Raw genomic sequence first — 22,136 nt, 5'->3', positions numbered from 1 at the left:
GTGCCCTTCTGAACGACAGTGTATTTACTTAATATTAAGAAAAGATTAAGGCACTGGGTTATAGTGGAACGACCACTGCAGAAGCCATACTGGGAAAGAGACATGATGTTATTTTCAAGCGCCCAGTTTGACAATCTCTGCAACAGGATTCTCCCCACAATTTTAACCATAGAGTCAATTAATGAAATTGGCCTGTAACAAAAGGGACTACCCCTTTCCCCCTTCTTGAAGACAGGGACAATCGTTGAAACTCCCCATGAAGGGGGACAGCCAATTTCAGCAACAGCGTTAAAAACAGACTCTAAAATGGGAGCCCAAAAGCTAGGTTCAGACTTATATAAGTCTGGTGGGATCCCATCAGGGCCAGGAGCTTTCCTGGCTGTTAGTCCCACTATGCCCTCCATAACCTCGCCTCTATCAAATGTAATAATTCCACCATTATTACCAGGGAGCAGATTTACATTTTCAATCACCACACAACTATACAATTGTTTGAAGTGTGATTCCCATTCTTCCTTTTTTATGCAGCATTCTAGACCATCACCCGGATCCTGGACCAAAAATGTTTTTTTTACTACCGTCCAGAATCTAGAGCTACATTTTAAAGTAGAGGGATCGAGAATCTCATCCCAGGCCTCCGCTCTTAAGCAATGGCAGACTTATATTCTTTATGACACAACTTAACATTCGTATTTATTCTAGGATTAGCTGCCAAGGCTATCCTTAGATTACGTGCTGCCTTAGAGCAAGCATGATTAAACCATCTCGGGCCCTCATTCTCTATGGTCTTTACTGGGATCGTCTTCAACTCAGACACCTTCTCCGTCAAGCTTTGAAAAGCACTAAGAACCTGATTTGGGTCTGCCCCTTCTTCAATACAGTTCTTAATGTCCTGCGTGCAGTTCTCCCTAATATTTTTATATAATAGGTCAGGAGTAATCATTGACCATCTTAGGCGCCATCTCCCATCGATTGTGCTCAACCTGCCATTGAAGCATTTCCGATCTTCTTTAATCATCCAGGGACCCTTCAAGTGAACAGTGAGTGGATTATGATCACTGAATTCACTTTGTTCGATAATAAAAGAGTCCACAAATGACTGCATAGGCAAAGAGAGTAACACATAATCAATAAAAGTACCCCTCCCATGGCCCTTAAAAGTTGGGGTATCAAAACACTTTGTGGGATCCCTCAAGGCCATAGCCAAAGAAAGATCTAAATAAGTCATTAAAGAATTCCCCTTCTATCGTATGTTCCAAATGCAAACCGCCGAGGCGGTCACACTGCAAATCCATTAAACATTTCGACAGGGGATCACCGCAAGGATGAACATTAAAATCTCCCATGATTATAAGGTTATGGAGGCATTCCCTCAATGAAGAGTTAATAAATTCATTTAGTGCAAATATTTGGTTAGAACCCGTGTTGGCATTGACAGCATTATAAAAATTGACCAAACCAGCCAGACAATTTTCTCCATTCAATACTAAGCCTATAAATCCAGTATTTGCTGTTAAAATTCTACAAATTTTGCAGGATAGTGTAACGGAAATAAAAATCACCAGTCCCCCCTTAGGCCTACCTCTACTTGATGCTATTGCAGGAACATAAAAGGCCTTATACCCTTCAAGGAACAAATCACATTCCACTGACCATGTCTCCTGCAGACAGATGATCATAAATTGCTTAATATACATAATCCAATTATCATCCGTCATCTTTGATGCCAAGCCTGCGATGTTCCAGGAAGTAACATTATTACAACTAGCTTTAACCTGTATGGTCTTAATGGGTGATATCTCAGCTGGTGTTACATTACCCAGACCCACAGACACCTCACGTCAGTCGCATGCCTCCAAGCCGGATGTATGACGTTACAACGCATACTTTTACAACGCATGCACTTACAACGCAATTTTTACAACGCAACATCCACTACAACGCATTCCATTACATCGCATGACACTACAACGCATTTTTAAAAACTACCTTTACAACGCATTCCATTACATCGCATACTACCTTTACAACGCATACCATTACAACGCATAATGTTAAATTGCATTTAAGGTAAGTATTGGATAGTATAGGGGTAAAAATTACTATTCTTACTCCAGGGGGTGCAACAGTAGGGTAAGTATTGGATAGTATAGGGGTAAAAAATACTATTCTTATTCCAGGGGGTGCAACAGTAGGGTAAGTGTTGGATAGTATAGGGGTAAAAATTACTATTCTAACTCCAGGGGTTGCAACAGTAGGGTAAGTGTTGGATAGTATAGGGGTAAAAACTACTATTCTAACTCCAGGGGGTGCAACAGTAGGGTAAGTGTTGGATAGTATAGGGGTAAAAATTACTATTCTAACTCCAGGGGGTGCAACAGTAGGGTAAGTGTTGGATAGTATAGGGGTACAAATTACTATTCTAACTCCAGGGGGTGCAACAGTAGGGTAAGTGTTGGATAGTATAGGGGTAAAAATTACTATTCTAACTCCAGGGGGTGCAACAGTAGGGTAAGTGTTGGATAGTATAGGGGTAAAAATTACTATTCTAACCCCAGGGGGTGCAACAGTAGGGTAAGTGTTGGATAGTATAGGGGTAAAAATTACTATTCTAACTCCAGGGGGTGCAACAGTAGGGTAAGTGTTGGATAGTGTAGGGGTTAAAAATTACTATTCTAACTCCTGGGGGTGCAACAGTAGGGTAAGTGTTGGATAGTGTAGGGGTTAAAAATTAATATTCTAACTCCAATGGTATGCATTGTAATGGTATGCGTTGTAATGCCTGCGTTGTAGTGACATGCGATGTAGTGTCTGCGTTGTAATGGTATGCGTTGTAATGGTATGCGTTGTAGTGTCATGCGTTGTAAAGGATGTTCCGTTGTAATGCATGCGTTGTAAGTGTAGTGCGATGTAATAGTTGCGTTGTAAAGGTTGTTTCCCCTCCAAGCCAGACAGAGCATCATATCTATTCTGTATGTCCATGTTAAACCCATTATTGCAATGGCCAGCAAAATTAAGTCTATTTTGTGTTTCTACAGAGAGCCCATACCCACCTTGATTAATATTGTACACATATGGTGCATCCAGGGCAGGGCTCTGAATTGAATTTGCTGGCCTAATTCTCATTTGAAGGCACGGATCTTTATTCAGATGTGCATAGAAATAGCCCAGTGGACGAACACATATACTATTCATATTGCACAATAATAAGGATGCTCTTAATAAAATTGTTGCCACGTGTTGGGGATGCTTAAAATTGACAACAATACAATCCCCACTGCTTAATTTTCTGGACGGACCAACCCAATTCACCCTCCTTACTGCTATTATCTGGTCCGAATATGCAACAGGAAAACCACAGTTTTTGCTGAGCCATGCAACTCTTTTGTTTTTTAATGAGGTGTGGGATTCCCCATATGGTAGAGCTAGATGGTCATCACAAGGTGGAACATTAGACAGCACCACCACGTATGGTGCGCACTCAGGAGGGAGATTAAGATAGCGGCTATTCCTCATATGCCTGGAATCATGTCTACCCCCCAGAGCTATTGTGGGACATGTAGACAGGGGAGGTATGGCCAGTGTCACAGGAGGAACTGTTACTGCTGCAGCGACATGCTGAGAAAGCTGCTGTGCATTCCCTATCGTGATTTCCTGCCCCTTATCCACAACCTTAGCTCCAGCCATAATAGCTGGTGCCAAGTGTGTAGTTAACAGACCACCAAGTCTATCTACTTCCAATGCCAAAATGTCAAGCTTAGTTGTCAAAGGTCTTAACATCTCTAACTTTACTTCCAAGGTGTTAATCAGTAAAGTAAATTGCTCTAGATTTTGTATTGGCATCGCCCTCACTATTTCTACTAAGAGTAGAGGATTTTGAGCCATTACAAACTGGCTGAATTGAATCAGATCGTTTTTTATTATGCTTCCCAGCCTGTTTCATTTGTGCTTTCCTACAGGATCGCACCAGCCTTGGGACTGATGGTATCTCCTCTAGTTCCTCAATCGAGGTGTCCATCGGTTCTACATGTGGATCTGCATGCACCTGGGCAACAACCGGTATCTCAGCCCTCTCTCTAGTGTCCAGGTTAATGCCCCCATCCATGACGGCGACCGGCAAAGGCAAAACTTCCTCTACCACTTCCTCCACCACTAAAGTGCTCCCTAATCCCAAAGAGGTCCTACGATCGTTATTTATACGATTTACTTTTTGCACCAAGTAATTATCCAAGGCCGCAGCACGGGAGCGGTTTTAACTGGTTTCAATTTAGACATTATATCGAATATATCACATGTAACTTAATACACGAAACACATGACACTATACATTGACAAACAGGTAAAACAGGTAGAGTCTCTCTTTACTAGTGAAGTCCGGCACTACAAACCCAGAGTCTCCGGCCCAGTCCAGTCTCTTCAGGCCTCTGAGGGCCACAGAGGGCCCGCCCTTTGCCCGGGCTTAGCCCGGCGCGTCCCGCGCACGTCCTCGCGGGACGAGGGACCGAGCCCGCCTTTGAGCACCTCCTGGCGTGGGATTGTGAGGCGTCCTGCCCCTAGGAATGCTGGGGGTTGTGGTCCGGCAGAGCCAAGCCCGGTCCACCGAGTCAAATGGCATGTAAAGCCCCTGTGAGGAGAAGACAACGGGTGTAGAGGGCGGAGCAAAGCCCGGCCCCGGTAGAGCAGGAAACACCAAACAGCAGAGGACAAACAGCACGCCTTTTTGGGCTTAGAAAGTTCTAGGGCTAACACCCACGGGAGCACCGGAGTACTCGTGTTACCTCACCCAGGGAAGCCGGGTGCATAGGTGTCTTTTGGTGTCGGGTCGCGTCGTCGATTTCAATGGGAGCTGGCGAAGAAGTGTTGCTGCCGTGAAGATGCGAAGTGCCCGAAGAGATCCAAGCCTTGATCGAAGATGAGAAGAACCTGAAAGCAGAGGGTACAGAGTCTGGGTCACTAGCCAGTGACCAGGAAGGCGATGAGCAGATGCCCACCGATGTCGGGTGATTTCAGGTGAAAGAGGTGAAGCTTGATTCTTCCGCCACGAGGACCAGGAGGTGTTGAGGATGACCAGGAGCTGGATCCGAACTGTCCCACAAAGGATGTCGAGTGCTACAGTGTCGGTGCCCAGATTGGACACAACAAATCTTGGCAACAGCAACCCATGCAGAAACGAGAAAGATGCTTTGGGGCAGACCAGCAAGGTCTGAGGGACTCACCACTTGGTAGGGTGTTGGGGCACGTCTGGAGCAACCAGAGAAGCCCAAGGAAATTCAAAGTTACCCCCTCAGCGACCCACCAGTCAACGGACCAGGGAATGCAAAGGGACCTCGAGATGAAACACAAAATGGCGGCCCACGGGTCACTTGAAGTGAACAGGCCAACAATCTTTGGTGGATGCAGTGCTCGAGGTGGGGGCTATAAGTCAGTCTAAGCACAACTTCAGGAGACGTCGAGAAGTCAATGCACTTGTAAAATTGCACGGTGACCAGGAGTTCCAGTTCCACACTACTCACGAGGGCTGCGGGTCTCAGCTTTGCTGGGGACTCGGGTCGGCCTGTGAGATGTCTAGAAATCCTCTTCCTGGGCTGCAAATACTTCGGAGTCCGGCGGGAGCTTTGGAAGTGCAGACTGGCAAATTGCTTTGTTGGTGCCTGCCAAGCAGGGGAGTCACTCCTTGACCCCAAGGGAGATTTCTTCAGTCCTCTGGTCTTTAGCAGAGCGTCGAAGGTCCAGGATTTGGCTTCAGAGTTTCGTCCAGGGTAATCTAAAGTTCTGGTTATAGAGGTTCCTTACTTATACCTAAGGAAGGGGTTGAACTAGCTCTGGGGACCCACCTATGGGAAGGTTTGGAAAGAGGGGTGGCTACACCCATTTCCTTTGTCCAGTTTTGCACCAGAGCAGGGGCTGGAAGCCCCTGAACCGGTTTGAGCTGGACTATGCACTGGGACACCAAATGTGCCCCCAGTACAGGACTTCAAAACACTCAGAGAGTGCTCCCACCCAGCCCCAATACACATAAGCCTGTCTGGGAGGTGGTTGCACCTCCCTGTGACAGGTAACCTATTGTCCAGGCCTACCCTGCCGGAGTTCGGTCAGCAGCAGGAGGCCAGACCCATGTCTGTGGCTGCAGCATCCATTTTGTGATACCAGGGCTCTCAAGTTTCTACCGGGTACCCCAGTAATGCCATGTCTCTCCCTCTAGAAGGGTGGTATCATACTCCCACACCAGTTACTGGTGTGGGGGTATGATTCCAAGCTGTTTGACACCAAACACGACATGTTTCCGTGCAGCCAGTACAAAGTTAGCATTTACCGTTTGTTTATAATGCACTCAAGAGTATATGGTCAGGCTGCACTACAAACAGCATCAGAGAAGGGTCTATGAATGCTGCAGAGGGGCTCTGCTCATGCAGGGGCACCCTCTCACATAAGAACCAAGCACTCTGCCTTCAGGATTGATAAGGCCTGCCATAGGAGTGACTTATAGGTTTATATATATATATATATATATAGATATATATATATATATATATATATATATATATATATATATATATAGATATATATATATAGTGATACAGGTAACCTATATCACAGTAAGGGGTGCATCCGCCACCTTACCCAGGCTGCTGTAGCAGACCTGTGGTGTCATCCTGGGTGGCTTTACAGGGGTGGCATAATACATGCTTCAGCCCCTGGTAGGCCTCCGGGGTACCTATGGCCTGGGTACATAGTATACCATATACCAGGGACTTAAAATGGCACCTCATTTCCAATCTGTAATGTACCTAAAGTACATGGAATCATTTTAGAGAAGAAGCAGCTAGGCTGGGGCCCTGAATAGCAGGGTCCCAGTCAGACTAAAGTTGAAAAACAGTGAAACACCAGCAAAAAGTGGGGGTATACATGTGAAGCAGATCCTTCTCTCCTACACAACCCCCCCAAACGCAGGGACATTAAACTAACCTTGACCAGTTGAGTCTTCATGTTCTAAGGGGATTTATCTGGAGAGTCCATCTGCATTGGCATGGTTACTCCCAGGTCTATGTTCCATTGTATAGTCCATCCCCTGTAGGGAAATGGACCACCTGAGCAGTTTGAGATTTTCACCCTTCATCTGTTTTAGTCATAAGAGGGGCTTATGGTCTGTCTGAACAATGAAGTGAGTACCAATCAAGTAGGGCCTCAACTTCTTCAGAGCCCAAACCACAGCAAAGGCCTCCCTCTCAATGGCTGGCCAACGTTTATCTCTGGAGGTCAACCTTCTGCTTCTGAAAGCTACTGGTTGATCCTGACCTTCATCATTCAACTGTGACAGTACAGCATCTACCCCCAACTCAGATGCATCTGTTTGGACAATGAACTTTTCGGAGTAGTCAAGACTTTGCAGAATGGGAGCAGTGCACATGGCCTGCTTCAGGTCATCAAATGCCTTTTGACAGCTAACTGTCCACTGAACCTTTTGGGGCCTTTTCCTAGAGGTTAAGTCATTCAGGGATGTCACTATTGATCCATACCCCTTGACAAATCTTCTGTAGTACCCAGTCAGGCCTAAGAACGCTCTCACCTGATTCTGGGTAGTTGGAAGAACCCAGTCCATTATGGGCTGGATTTTGCTCTGCAATGGTTGAACCTGGCCTCCACCCACAAGGTTGCCCAGGTACACAACCTGACTCTGCCCTATCTGGCACTTAGTAGCCTTGATAGTTATGGCTGCTTTTTGCAGTGTCTGCAAAACATTCCTCAGGTGGACCAGGTGATCCTCCCAGGCGGAGCAAAAGACAGCAATATCATCTAGATATGCTGGACTATAGGCTTCCAGGCCTGTAAGGACTTGATTCACCAACCTTTGGAAAGTGGAAGGTGCATTCTTCAAACCAAAAGGCATTACCACAAATTGATAGTGCCCACTAGGGGTAGAAAATGCTGTCTTTGGCTTTGCATCATCAGCTAGTCTGATCTGCCAGTAGCCAGCTGTCAGGTCAAATGTGCTTAGAAACTTGACTGAGGCCAAAGTATCTATTAGCTCATCTGCCCTGGGGCTGGGATGTGCATCAGTCATAGTGACTGCATTGAGACCCCTGTAATCCACACAAAACCTCATCTCTCTCTTGCCATCTTTGGTGTGAGGTTTAGGTACCAGGACTACTGGACTAGCCCAAATCCAACATCATTTAGACTTCTGTCCTTATACAGTCCCTGATCAGGTTGCCTGTATATCTTATTCTTCACAGGCAGACAGTCCCCAGTGTCCACTTCATGAGTGCACCAGGTGGTCTGACTTGGAGTCAGAGAAAACATATGTCTGTACTGACTGAGACGCTTTCTGCAGTCAGTTTGCTGCTGGTCATTGAGGCTGCCTGCCAAGGCTACACCATCTACTGACCCATCATCAGGGTTCTGAGAAAGCACGTCAGGGAGTGGGTCACTCTTTTCCTCCTGTCCTTCATCAGTAGCCATGAGTAAGCCCATGTCTGCCCTGTCAACATATGGTTTTAGTCTGTTGACAGAAAGTACCCTATGGGGGCTCCTAGGGGTTCCAAGGTCTACCAAGTAGGTGACCTGCCGTTTCTGTTGAACAATTGTATGGGGGCCACTCTATTTGTCCTGGAGGGCTTCTGGGGCCACAGGCTCCAACACCCACACTTTCTATCCTGGCTGGTAAACATTCAGTACAGCCTTTTGGTCATCCCAGGCTTTTTGTAATTCCCGGCTAGCCTCAAGGTTTTTGGTTGCCTTTTTCATGTACTCAGCCATCCTGGAGCGGAGACTAAGTACATAGTCCACTATGTCCTGTTTGGGGGGCTTGGGAGGTACTCCCATCCTTCCTTAAGCAGACACAATGGACCCCTGACAGGGTGACCAAACAAAAGTTTAAAAGGGCTGTAGCCAACCCCCTTTTGAGGCACCTCCCTGTATGCAAATAAAAGGCAGGGCAAGAGTATGTCCCATCTTCGCCTAAGCTGTTCTGGGAGTCCTTTAATCATGCCGTTTAAGGTTTTGTTGAACCTTTCAACAAAGCCACTGCATTGTGGGTGATAGGGTGTGGTGAACTTGTAGTTCACTCCGCACTCCTTCCACATAGCAGTCAAGTAACTAGACCTGAAGTTTGTATACCTGTCAGATACTACCTCCTTAGGAAAGCCTACTCTTAGAAATACACCCAAGAGAGCTCTTGCCACCACAGGTGCTGTAGTGGTCCTTAGGGGAATTGCTTCTGGGTAGCTGGTGGCATGGTCTACCACCACCAGTATAAACCCTTGCCCAGATGCTGTCTGAGGATCCATGGGACCAACAATGTCAATCCCAAGCCTCTCAAAGGGAACCCCCACCACAGGTAGTGGTATCAGGGGGGCCTTTGTGGTTCCACCTGCCTTGCCACTGGCTTGGCAGGTCACACAGGAGCAACAACACTCCTTAGTGTCTTCAGACATGTGGGGCCAGTGAAAGTGAGGGACAGTTCTGTCCCAAGTCTTGTTCTGGTCCAGGTGTCCTGCTAGGGGGATATCATGGGCTAGGGTTGTCAATAGGAAGCCCCTAAACTTCAGAGGTATAACCAACCTCCTGGATGCACCAGGCTTGGGGTCTCTACTCTCTGAGTAAAGGAGTCCATCATCCCAATATATCTTGTGGGTGCCACTATCATTCCCAGAAGCCTCATCAGCAGCTTGCTTTCTGAGGAGTTCAAGAGAGGGGCAGGTGTTCTGCTCCTGGCTCAGATCAGACATAGAAGGGCCCCCTGTACCCAAGAACTCAACCTGGTCAGGTTCAAGCTCCTCTGGGACAGTTCCTTCTTCAGGCTCAAGATCATCTCTCTGTGGAGACTGATCTGCATTCTGAGTCAGTTGGGAAGGCACTGCCTTAACCCTACTGCTTCTCCTCTTGGGAGGCACCTGGCCCATTATTCCAGAATCCAGGGCCTGTTGAGTGTTAGACATTTTGGCCTGTGACCTAGCCACAGCAAAGACATGAGCAGGGATCCCTAACATCTCTGCATGTGTCCTGAGCTCCACTTCAGCCCAAACTGAAGATCCTAGATCATTGCCAAGCAAGCACTGTACTGGTAGGTCTGCACTTACCACAACCTTCTTAAGGCAAGTTACCCCTCCCCAGGAGAAGTTAACAACTGCCAGTGAATGATCTGTTCTGACATTGCTAGCATTGGTCACTTGGTACATTTCACCAAGTATAATCTGCCCAGGATCCACAAGATCTTTTGTCACCATTGTGATACTTGCTCCTGTGTCCCTGAATGCCAAAGCCTCTCTTCCATTTATCAAAGGCTGTTGTCTGTATTTGCCCAGATTACTGGGGCTCACAAAGGGGGACATATCCATGCCCCCATCACAGACTAGAAATGCCTGAGTTGGAACTCTGACTAGACCAGAGTCCATCTCAGAACCCAGGGTCAACCCTACTACACTCTTATTCTGAACATTACCACCGCCAATTGTAGCTGTACTAGGGGAAACAGTTGCCTTAGGGGCAATGGTGGCTGGAGTAGATTCTTTGGACTTTTTGCAGTCACTGGTCCAGTGAGTTTTCTGCTTACAGATTTTGCACCATGGTTTCTTTTGGCCTGTTCCCTTGTTAGACTGTGAATCCCCACCTGAAGAAGATTTTTGGGGGCCTTGGAAGACTTCTGGTCTTTACCCTTATTCCCACCCTTGTCAGAGTGTTTAGTATCTTGGGTTCACCACCTTGGTTCTGTACCTTCTGCCTCACCCTGGTTCTGACCCACTTGTCTGCCTTCTTTCCCAATTCTGGGGGAGAGGTCGGATCTGAGTCTACCAGGTACTGGTGCAACAGCTGATTCTGACAATTATCAAGGATCTGCTCCCTCATAATTAAATTGTACAATCCTTGATAGTCATGCACTTTGCTGCCAAGTAACCAACCTCCCAGAGCCTTAGGAGAACAATCTACAAAGTCTACCCAGTCTTGATTCTGTGCCTTTTGGGTATCCCTGAACTTTAACCTGTATTGCTGTATAGTGGTTATGCCAAACCCATCAATTAAGGCACTCTTCAGACTGTTGTAATCATCTGCCTCCTCCTCTCTAACAGTGAGGAGCTTATCTCTACCTTTGTCTGCAAAGGAGAGCCATAAGATTGCTGCCCACTGCTACTGGGAGACCCATTGAACTTTACAGGCCCTTTCCAGTGCAGTTATCCATTTGTGGATGTCATCCCCACTCTGGTAGGGAGGGACAATCCTATTCAGGTTTCTATGGTCATAAGACCTCTCCCTATCTCTAGGGATGTTGCTGCCACCATGGACTCTAGTCCCATCTTTTTACACGCTCTGTAGAGCTCTAGGGCCTCCCTATCTAGGGCTACCTGCTTTCTTCTGATTTCAAGCTAAGCTTCCTCATACTTAAGCAGTCTCTCCCTTCTCTCCTGAGAGGTTTCCCTCCTATGAGAGGAGATTGAGGTCCCTATGGATGAGTTAGAATGGTTAGACTCCCTGAAGGAAGATCTTGACCTTCTAGGCCTACCACCAACTCTCCCAGGAGGGACAAAGAGGGGTCCATTTTGGTCCTCTCCATCACTTTCTAGGGGAATTGGATTTTCCAGGTCCAGATCATTGTCATCTGCCTCACCAGCCTCAGAGGTCAGTTCATGGGGAGTTACGCCCCTAGGCCTTTCCTCAGGTGCTGTGCCACCCACTCTGCCTAACCCTTCAGATCCTAAAGATCTGCTGTGTCATCCAGCCTGAGAACCTCTGAGATGCTGGGTGGTTGGACTTGTGCCTGTCTTCAGTTTCCTAGTTGTACATTATGCTCTCAGTTCCATGAATGGGAGGTTGTCATACTGGGAATCTTGAAGCCCATTGGCTTCTGGCAAGGACCTACTGGTTCCTGGCCTTGAGGACATTACTAGTGTGGTGTGGCGTATTGCATTACCTACTCTAGTGTGGCCTACTAAACTCTCTTGAGTTGTAGAAAGGGTGTGCTAAGCCCTTAACACACAACTCTAAGTTCAGTAGAACTTACTGTATTCTAAAGCTTGTATTATATGTACCTAGGGTACCTTTAGTGGTTTCCAGTTAGTCACTCAATTGAGATTATCTGCTAAAACAATAGCAAGCTGGAATCCCACATGCTGCACACCAATGTGAGAAGTTGGCCTGATATATGCTGTCCAATAGTTATAGTGGGCACCCTGTATCAGTCCAAACAACCCCTTATTGGTTATAGGTTAAAGACAAAATTTATTGAAAGCTATCCTAGTGGTAGCAATGGAGAGCAGCCTTCAGGCTAGGGGCCTCATGTAGGTAGCCAAATACCGGTCGGTAACGGCCGATTTTCGGTAATTATACCGTTACCGACCGGTATTTTGGCTTTTGAGATGTAGGGGGAGAATTTCTGTATTCGGAATTTACCGAATCGGTAAAATTACCGATTCGGTAAAATTACCGATTCGGTAATTTTACCGATTCGGTAAATTCCGAATACAGAAATGAGATGTAGGGGGACTGTGTGGTGTGTGTGGGGATTCGTTATTTACCACCAACTAATAGTTGGTGGTAAATGACGAATATGTGTGTAAATGCAATATTTTGCCCGTAGATGTGTGCAATGTGGCAGACACACATGCCCTCAGGGCATGTATGTGTGCCACATGTGCACACATGGCCGAATCAGGGGTGCAACAGGGTGTCAATGTGACACCCTGCCACCCTTGCATGTGCTCCCCCATTACCGAATCGGTATTTACCGATTCGGTAATGAGGCATACCTTCCCATCAATGGGAAGGTATGCCTCATTACCGAATCGGTAAATACCGATTCGGTAATTACCGAATTTTTCCGAATCGGTAATATTTACCGACCAATTACCTACATAGCATTTACCACTTCATAAATACCGAATCGGTATGATTCGGTATTTATGAAGTGGTAAATGCCAGCCCACCTACATAAGGCCCTAGGTCTTGAAGGAATGTAAAGCAGCTTGTTTTACCAGTCTATAATCTCTTGAGTTCCTAAATGAAAGATATCCACACCAGGTCTATATACAAAATATATGTATTTATTACTAAACACACCCTCCTAGTCTCTTTATGAGACTAGTGGTCAAAACACATAAGCTACACTTCAATAATCACAGCAAAATAGCACAAATACACGTCAGGCCCTAGGGGCGAGCTGAACCATATACTAAAATAGTGGTATAAGAACCACGACTTAACTAGACACACGGTCTAGAGCCTGTAGAATCGCTGGGACCCCAAGGAACCACCCAAGGTAGTGACATAGGGGACCCACGGGGGCCGTGTGCAGTGTGTGAACACAGCCGCAAGCTCCCGTTAGCTTCTATGGGGAAAGTCGCGGTTAGATTTTTAGGTCTCGCCTGAGCCAGCGCTTCAGCGCTGCTCTTGCGAGAGCTTTTGTAAAAGGGGGATCTGGAAGTGCAAACCAGTGCTTTCAGGCCGCCAACTACAGTGCATGTGCGCCGGGCGCGCGCACCATTTGGCAGCCTGCGTGATCATTTCGCGGCCGCTTTGATGTTCTCAGTGAGCCGCGCGGCCATTGAGAACATCAAAGCGGCCGCGAAATGATTACTTTCACTTTGCGTGCGTTCTTTCGTTGTTCTGCCGTGGCTGCCTGGTGAGCACTTGTTTTTTTTGTTGTTTCATATTTATATAGCGCGAACTCGACCCGAAGGTGTTGGAGCGCTTTACATGAGCACCGTATTTACATTACACATTCAGGCACTGGGCGATTACGTTTTTTGGCAGAATCACAGGATGTGGACCGTGGGCAACCCTCCTACCCGTACTTCCATGTTGTTTGGCCGGAATGTGCGCTCTTAAGAGAGGCTCGTTACTTTAATTACATTCAGGTGTCCCTGGGACACCCCCCAGACTGACTATGCAAGTGTCTGAGGCCGTGGTGCAGGCCGGGCGCTGGGGCTGCTGCTGTGCCCTTCGCCGTCGCTGCTGCTATGAAGGTACTGCCAGCGCTCCCTTCACGAACCCAGTCATCATGGGCCCCTCCATGCCCCCTGGCTGACTCCCTGCTGAGGATCACACTTCCAGAACAGCGCCGGCATCTCCCCCAGCCCTGCCATCATGGGCCCCTCCATGCCCCCTGGCTTACTCCCTGCTGAGGATCACACCTCCAGAGCAGCGCCGGCATCTCCCCCAGCCCTGCCATCATGGGCCACTCCATGCCCCTCGCTGACTCCTTGCTGATAACCACAGCTCCGGAGCAGCGCTGGCATCTCCTCCAGCCCTGCCAGCATGGACCCCTCCATGCCCCTGGCTGACTCACTGCTGGTGATTACACCTTCGGAGCAGCACCGGCATCTCCCCCAGCCCTGCCAGCATGTCCGCGCCCAGCAGGTCTGTGGTGCTGAATTCACCGGGAAAGAAACCAATGGACACTCAGGTTACATTTCTCCTCAAGCTTCAGGTCCTGTGAACGTAAAGTGACGTCACTGCTCTGTGAGGTATGTCTTGTTTCACTTCGCCAAAACAAAAAAGTTTTAACTTTTTTTAAAGTGTTGTATGCTGGCAATGTTGAGAGCTTGTGGCGTGTGCAATTTTAATGTGAAACGAAGCAATATTCATTTTTATGCTTGGGAATAGCTGATTTCATAAGCATAAACCTTAAACTAAACGTGCACAGTAACACTACATGAGGTAATAACCTTCTTTTGAGAACTTAGACAACTATTTAGAGAATTGAAAAACGGAAACTTTTTTTACCATAAAGGTGATTCATTCAGTCCCTTTGGACATTTTCACCCTCCTGTTTAGTTCGCACAAAATAGTAGCTGAAATGTCTTTTATGAGTCACCACCTCACGAATCTTACAAGCAGTGAGGAATGTGTGATTAAAGTGTTTTTTTTCAAGGTGGGAAAATCTTCACTTCAGCAGGGCTCGCACTTGAATGAACAGTGTTGTGTTGCAGGAAGTGCTGTGTATCCTGTTTACTTTGTAGAGCCAGATTGTCTCAAACTGGGGGCTAGGTCTGTAAATTGTGGCGGGTACCGTAATTTCTCCTTGGCATCACCCGCTGTTTTCTATGCTCTGATGCGATACTGCACTGACCTCGGAGACAATCCTGCTAAATAAGCAACCGCGATGAGATTTTAAAGGCACAACCTGGACACAATCACAGACAACGTTCCATCTTGGGGATAGAATAATGAACTCTTTATTATTATATGAAGCAGACTTTCCTGCCTATTATGTATTATCTAATATTTTGGAGCTGGGTTCTTCACAGAGGGGTATGTATTGCCCAAGAACACCAGGGTGCCACTTAAATCTTCATTTTGAAGAATGCAGTCGTTTCATGTTTAGTTATTATTAATGTAATAATGTTTTCAACTAGGCTCGTTGCTCCAGTTAGTACATTGTTTTACATTTAGTATTCCAATGCACTTTCTTGTGTTCTACGTTTTGCTTAAATTATTACATTTCTCCCTTCAGAAAAAGAAAGCAAATAGTAGCAGAATGTCTGAAGTCGTTACCCCTTGAAATGCTCGACTCTTACTCCACTGAAGAAAAAAGATAATTTTTTTACTCATAATTCCCAAAATTGATCTAAGAAGAGGGCAAGGAGCCCCCCCATTCAAAGGCTTCTGAAGCCTTCAAATTTGTCAACTCAGATACTGGGATTCCTCTAGAGGGGTATAGCCCTCATGTGCCAGTAGCAACCCCTTGAATTCCTTCCATGATATTTGTATTCATTCACTTGTCGATGTTGCGACCTCCATGACATTTTTAGGTCAAGCTTGGGCAGTGCATGTGCTGCTCTGAGATGCATGCTGTATTCAGGTATGGACTTGAAGCTCCGCCTACTCTCCATCCATATTTTTCATTATCTTGTATCATTGTCCTTTGTAAACTCTGGTCAATAGCCTACGTAGGCCCTCCTTAGGGCCGCCTTGTCTCATCTTGTAACCTCCCATAAGGACTGGCCCTCTAACGTGTTGTTACTCAGTAGGCTTTATTTACAGCCTCCGAGCACTATTTTGTTTAAATGTTTTCACCTGCCTGCTTTGGACTCGTTCTCTCCTAACCCTTGAATATTTTTTTATAGCTCAGCATGCCACAGGGGTGGCCACGCTTTTGGTTTATTTGCAGTGCCAAGTGTGGCCATTTCAATTTTTCTTACTTTATTTTGCTCTTTATTCACTTTCTCATTTTGTTGCCGCGCTTGCATGTTAATAAAGGACAAGTCCCTTTCTTTAGATGAGCCACGTCTAAAGAAAGGGCCATCTCCACCATTAAAATGAAATCGCTGTTTGGGGCTCTTTCACCAAATAAGCATGGTTTTTCAAACAAGTGCTTTTTTGGTAAAGCTCCCCATACTACGCTTTTACTTTAATAGGGGCCGCGCCCCATTTTTTAGACCCGGTTCGTCTGAAGAAAGGGGCCTGGCCTCTATTAACATGTAAGTGCATCATGGGGCTCTTGGAAAAAACAAATATTTCCACTACTATAGGTCTCGAATTTGCGACAATTTAATCTATTATCATTTACAATGCCAATAGCTCAAACTCTCATAAATGCGAGACCTATTGCATTGCAAATGCTTGTTAAAGATTAGGGACACTTAGAATGGAGTCGGGACCAACCCTTTTGGACTTAGGAAGTTCTATGGCTAAGACCCACGAGAGCACCGGAGTACTCGTGTTACCTCACCCAGGGAAGCCGGGTTCATAGGTGTCTTTTGGTGTCGGATCGCGTCGTCGATTTTAATGGGAGCTGGCGGAGAAGTGCTGCTGCCGTGAAGATGCGAAGTGTCCAGAGAGATCCAAGCCTGGATCGAAGATGAGAAGAACCTGAAAGCAGAGGGTACAGAGTCTGGTTCGCTAGCCAGGGACCAGGAAGGCGATGAGCAGATGCCCACCGATGTCGGGTGATTTCAGGTGAAAGAGGTGAAGCTTGACTCTTCAGCCACGAGGACCAGGATGTGTCAAGGACAACCAGGAGCTGGATTCGAGCTGTCCCACAGAGGATGTCGAGTGCTGCAGCATCGGTGCCTGAATTGGACACAACAAACCTTGGCAACAGCAACCCATGCAGAAACGAGAAAGATGCTTCGGTGCAGACCAGCAAGGTCTGAGGGACTCACCATTGGTAGGGAGTCGGGGCACGTCTGAAGCAACCACCAGAGAAGACCAAGGAAATTCAAAGTTACCCCCTCAGGGACCCACCAGTCAACGGACCAGGGATCGTGAAGGGACCTCAAGACAAAACACAAAATGGAGGCCCACGGGTCACTCGGAGTGACCAGGCTGACAATCTTTGGTGGATTCATTGCTCGATGTGGGGGCTACAAGTCAGCCCAAGCACGACTTCAGGAGACGTCGAGAAGTCAATGCACTTGCAACAGTGCATGGTGACCAGGAGTTCTGGTTCCATGCTACTCACAAGGGCTGCGGGTCTCAGCTTTGCTGGGGACTCGGGTCGGCCTGTGAGATTTCTGGAAATCATCTTCCTCGGCTGCAAATACTTCGGAGTCTGGCAGGAGCTTCGGAAATGCAGACAGGCAAATTGCAGGGGAGTCACTCCTTGACCCCAAGGGAGATTTCTTCAGTCCTCTGGTCTTTAGCAGAGCCTCGAAGGTCCAGGATTCGGCTTCAGATTTTCATCCAGGGTAATCTAAAGTTCTGGTTACAGAGGTTCCTTACTTATACCTAAGGAAGGGGTTGGACTAGCTCTGGGGACCCACCTATGGGAGGATTTGGAAAGAGGGGTGGCTACACCCATTTTCTTTGTCCAGTTTCACGCCAGAGCAGGGGCTGGAAGCCCCTGACTGGTTTGAGCTGGACTATGCACAGGGACACCAAATGTGCCCCCAGTGCAGGTCTTCAAAGCACTCAGAGATTGCTCCCACCCAGCCCCAAAGCACATAATCCTGTCTGGGAGGTGGTTACACCTTCATGTGACAGGAAACCTATTGTTCAGGCCTCCCCTGCCGGAGTTTCAGTCAGCAGCAGGAGGTCAGACCCATGTCTGTGGCTGCAGCATCCATTTTGTGATGCCAGGGCTCTCTTAAGTTTCTACCGGGTACCCCAGTGCTGCCATGCCTCTCCCTCTAGAAGGGTGGGATCATACTCCCACACCACACCAGTTACTGGTGTGGGGGTATGATTCCAAGGTGTTTGACACCAAACACGACATGTTTACGTGCAGCCAGTCCAAAGTTAGCATTTACCATTTGGTTATAATGCACTTAAGAGTATATGGTCAGGCTGCACTACAAACAGCATCAGAGAAGGGTCTCCGAATGCTGCAGAGGGGCTCTGCTCATGCAGGGGCACCCTCTCAAATAAGAACCAAGCACTCTGCCTTCAGGATTGATAAGGCCTGCCATAGGAGTGACTTATAGGTTTATATGTGTGTATATATATAGTGATACAGGTAACCTATATGACAGTAAGGGGTGCATGCACCACCTTACCCAGGCTGCAGTAGCAGACCTGTGGTGTCATCTTGGGTGGCTTTCCAGGGGTGGCATAATACATGCTTCAACCCCTGGTAGGCCTCTGGGGTACCCATGCCCTGGATACATAGTATAACATATACTAGGGACTTATAAGGGCACCTCAGATCCAATCTGTAATGTACCTAAAGTACATGGAATCATTTTAGAGAGGAAGCAGCTAGGCTGTGGACCTGAACAGCAGGGTCCCAGCCAGACTAAAGTCGAAAAACAGTGAAACACCAGCAAAAAGTGGGGGTGTACATGTGAAGCAGATCCTACTCTCCTAAAGGCAGTACAATAAGTATCCTGTCACAGGGAGGCGTGACCACCTCCCAGCCAGGATTTTGTGTATTGGGGCATGGTGGGTGCACCTCCAAAGTGGCTGAAAGTCTGCACTAGGGTCACATTTGGTGTCCCTGTGCAGAGCCCAGTTCAAACCAGTCCTGGGAGACGTTGGCTCCTGCTCTGGTGCAAAACTGGACAAAGGACATGGGAGTAACCACCCCACTCACAGAAGCTGTACAACCCTCTCCTGTGGGTACAAAAGCGCACACCAGACTGTAGGACCCTATATTCGATGTGGACAAGATTCTGATCTAGAAACCACTGACCTTTGACTGTGTGGACACTCTGGACTTCGCGGGACTTTGACTGGGCCCAACTTCATCTCCCTCTCTGTCCAAAGCATCATCTGTGCTTGTGCACCATACAGGCTCCGTGCAGGACTTGTGGAGCATCAAGGATAAATGAAGTATCTCGCTTGGGGTGAAGGAGTCACTCCCCTGCATTAGCAGGCACCGTAACGCAACTGACAGGTCTGCTGATCCTGAGCTCTTGCAGACTCCAAAGGCTCTAGCAACACAGGAGGTGGGTTTCTATGTTTTTTGAGGTTGAGCTGCCCTCTCAACAAGTTTGAGGTCAGTATCCCTCATGGGGACAGCATAACCCGAATCCCTGTGCACTAAGTTCTTATGCAAGTGCATATGCTTGTTGGCATTCCCCAACTAAGTGCATTGGGCTATCGATAACCCCAACCTCTGTGCACATTCCTTACAAAGGACTTTGGCCTCCTCACACTCTGTGCCCTGGAACCTGTGACTTTGTGAAACTGCTAGAGGTTCTGATCCAGCGCAAAACTGGGAGGGGGCAAATTTTACATATCCTCCCTGCGTCACAGACCCGTCGTCACAATAACTCATTCGCACACGCATTCATTGCTGGGGCCCATAACAGCAACACTCATACGTTTCTCTCACGAGTCTACACACAGGAGGAATGATGATACGCTGGTCATGTGGGGGAGAACCTTATTACCTATAGGGAAGAAAAGTTATATTACAGAATATACATATTTACATCACCACCTATAGGATCATAACCTTAACATCAAGGCACTCCACCACTTGGTCGACGGACCAATTAGTTGGACTGGTTGATGGTGATTTAGAACCAGCTAAAACATATTTAAGCTTCAGAATCCTCTAGCCACCTAATGGAAAAACCACAAACTCATAATTTCGGTTAATCAAACTATTGTTTATCTAAATCTTGTTTGCAATCATATAATTAGCATTTCGGTCAATCAAATTTGAATTTTAGTCAATCAACACAAATCGCATGACATTTTATATTTACCTATTCTTTCTATCCGGGTCTTTTCCAATTCAAATGGCTCTGCATAACCCAAATTCTCTGCTTAATTGTCCCAATAGAAAGCAGGTCAAGACTCAAAGTCCGAGAAAGTTCTTTGCTCAGCACGACACAGTCCCAAAGTTCTCCCAAGGACCAAAAATCGTGCAAGCATGTAGCTCATCCGTCATCGTCTGTGGGGTGAAAAGGGTGCGTGGCTACTCCTCCCTACTCTACTACCCTTTTTATAATAACATTCTGGGTAACATGAAACATTTCTTTGGCAATACTGAGTTTTGATTGGTCCATTAGAAGAAAATGTTAACATCATCCGACTTTCCCAGAGACTTTGGTTCTCAGAGAAGTGCTGGGTCACTTCCTCGGTTCATGTCATAACCATGCAACATTGTTGTTTCCTGGTTCTGGAAGATCATTGTTTCCTGCGTTGATTTTCACTAACTGACGTTTGCCAATCCTCCATGTTCCTATCCTTGACCAGCAACACTGTGCTCTGAATTGAGGATGCCTGGAGATCTACAGAGCCATCCGAGTCTGCGCAGTAGACATCGCGCTCACGAGACGGTGGCCATTTCTGAACTCCATTTTGAATGTCATGGCTTGGTAGGCCCGAATGCCAACTTAAGCAAAACAAACACAAAAGTGTAATTAATACGCGGAAATGAAGATTCTAATGTTAAACCCTCACTAATCCCTTTATGTATTAGTATTTTCCTAGCTTATAGCGACATTTAAAGCGATAATACTCACCATTGGGTCCTAACAGGAACGCAAACGTCACCAAAGCAACATAAATCATGCAATATTTTATCACCACACGTACTACTGTTAACAGGCGTACCACAATTAGTTATTAGAGTTATTCTGCCATGCAAATAGCAATGATTCCCACGTGTAATTTGTGTTTACCAAAAATGCTAATTGTTGGTTAGTATAACACAGCACCCAGTTAATTCAAATTATAATATAAATCGGTTATGTAATTAGTATTTTCATGCAAAATAGAGAAGGTATACACAATTTTACTTTACCTGCTCCATCAATCCCCACTTTGGTGATTTTTAATATCACCACAAATTCCCTTAAATTTTGAAAAAAATTGTATTAGAAATGAATTCAGTTCTCTTAAGTTTTGTTAGGTCACATGATTGTTTCCCCTGTTTCTTCCTCTCTTGTCTTTTTAGACACATTCTCTTTCCATTCTTCTAATTCTATATCTTCCATTTCGCTTTCCTTCTTTTCTTTCTCTCTTTTCTTAGCAGCTTCTCTTTTTATATGATTTTGTAATTTTCTTCTTTTACTACATAAACATCCTAGCCTCAGAATTAATACTAAAAATATCACACATGTTACTGGAATTAATATCTTACCAATAAAAGTACTGCCTAATGTTAGTAAAAAGTTCTTAATAGTAGAGAACCCTTTTCCAATCGTCTCCCGAACACTTTCAACCTCCAGTGGAACAATCTCCTCGTGCAACTCAGTTATATTCTTTATGTATGTCTTTAAATCTCGACTTTCGTCAGAAATATAAGTACAACAATGTTGAATCTTCAGCATTCCACAGGCTCCACCCTCTTTGGCCAAAATAATATCAAGGGCAAGTCGATTTTGCATCACCATGGCTCGCATGGCAAACATTTCTGTATTTACCAATAAAAATCCTCCAGCCATGCTTGTTGATAAGCGATCCACTGCTGTAGATAATTTTCTAATTTTGTGTACATTCAGAGATATTCCAAAAGCTGTTATAAGTGCTCCAAAAATACCCCCTACAATTTCTGCCCAACTCTCTCTTCTTCTACGTGTTAGTTGCCTACCTATGTCATGTGCATCATCTTTTCCCCTTCCCACATGAAATATCTTTGGGAAAACCCGGCCACGGTAACATGTGCCCTACCAATGGTCAGGTGATCGATAATAAGCTTTGTTCCCGCAGATAAATATAATCCAGGGAATACCAGATCATTTCCTCCTTTAAATCCCCATCCACCCATGATTCTATAAGTATCATGGCAATCACTCGCACCTATGAAG

Source organism: Triturus cristatus, chromosome 5_2 (genome assembly GCF_964204655.1).
Source record: "Triturus cristatus chromosome 5_2, aTriCri1.1, whole genome shotgun sequence".
In the NCBI taxonomy this organism is placed as follows: domain Eukaryota; kingdom Metazoa; phylum Chordata; class Amphibia; order Caudata; family Salamandridae; genus Triturus; species Triturus cristatus.
Note: the sequence above shows the minus strand (reverse complement) of the source record.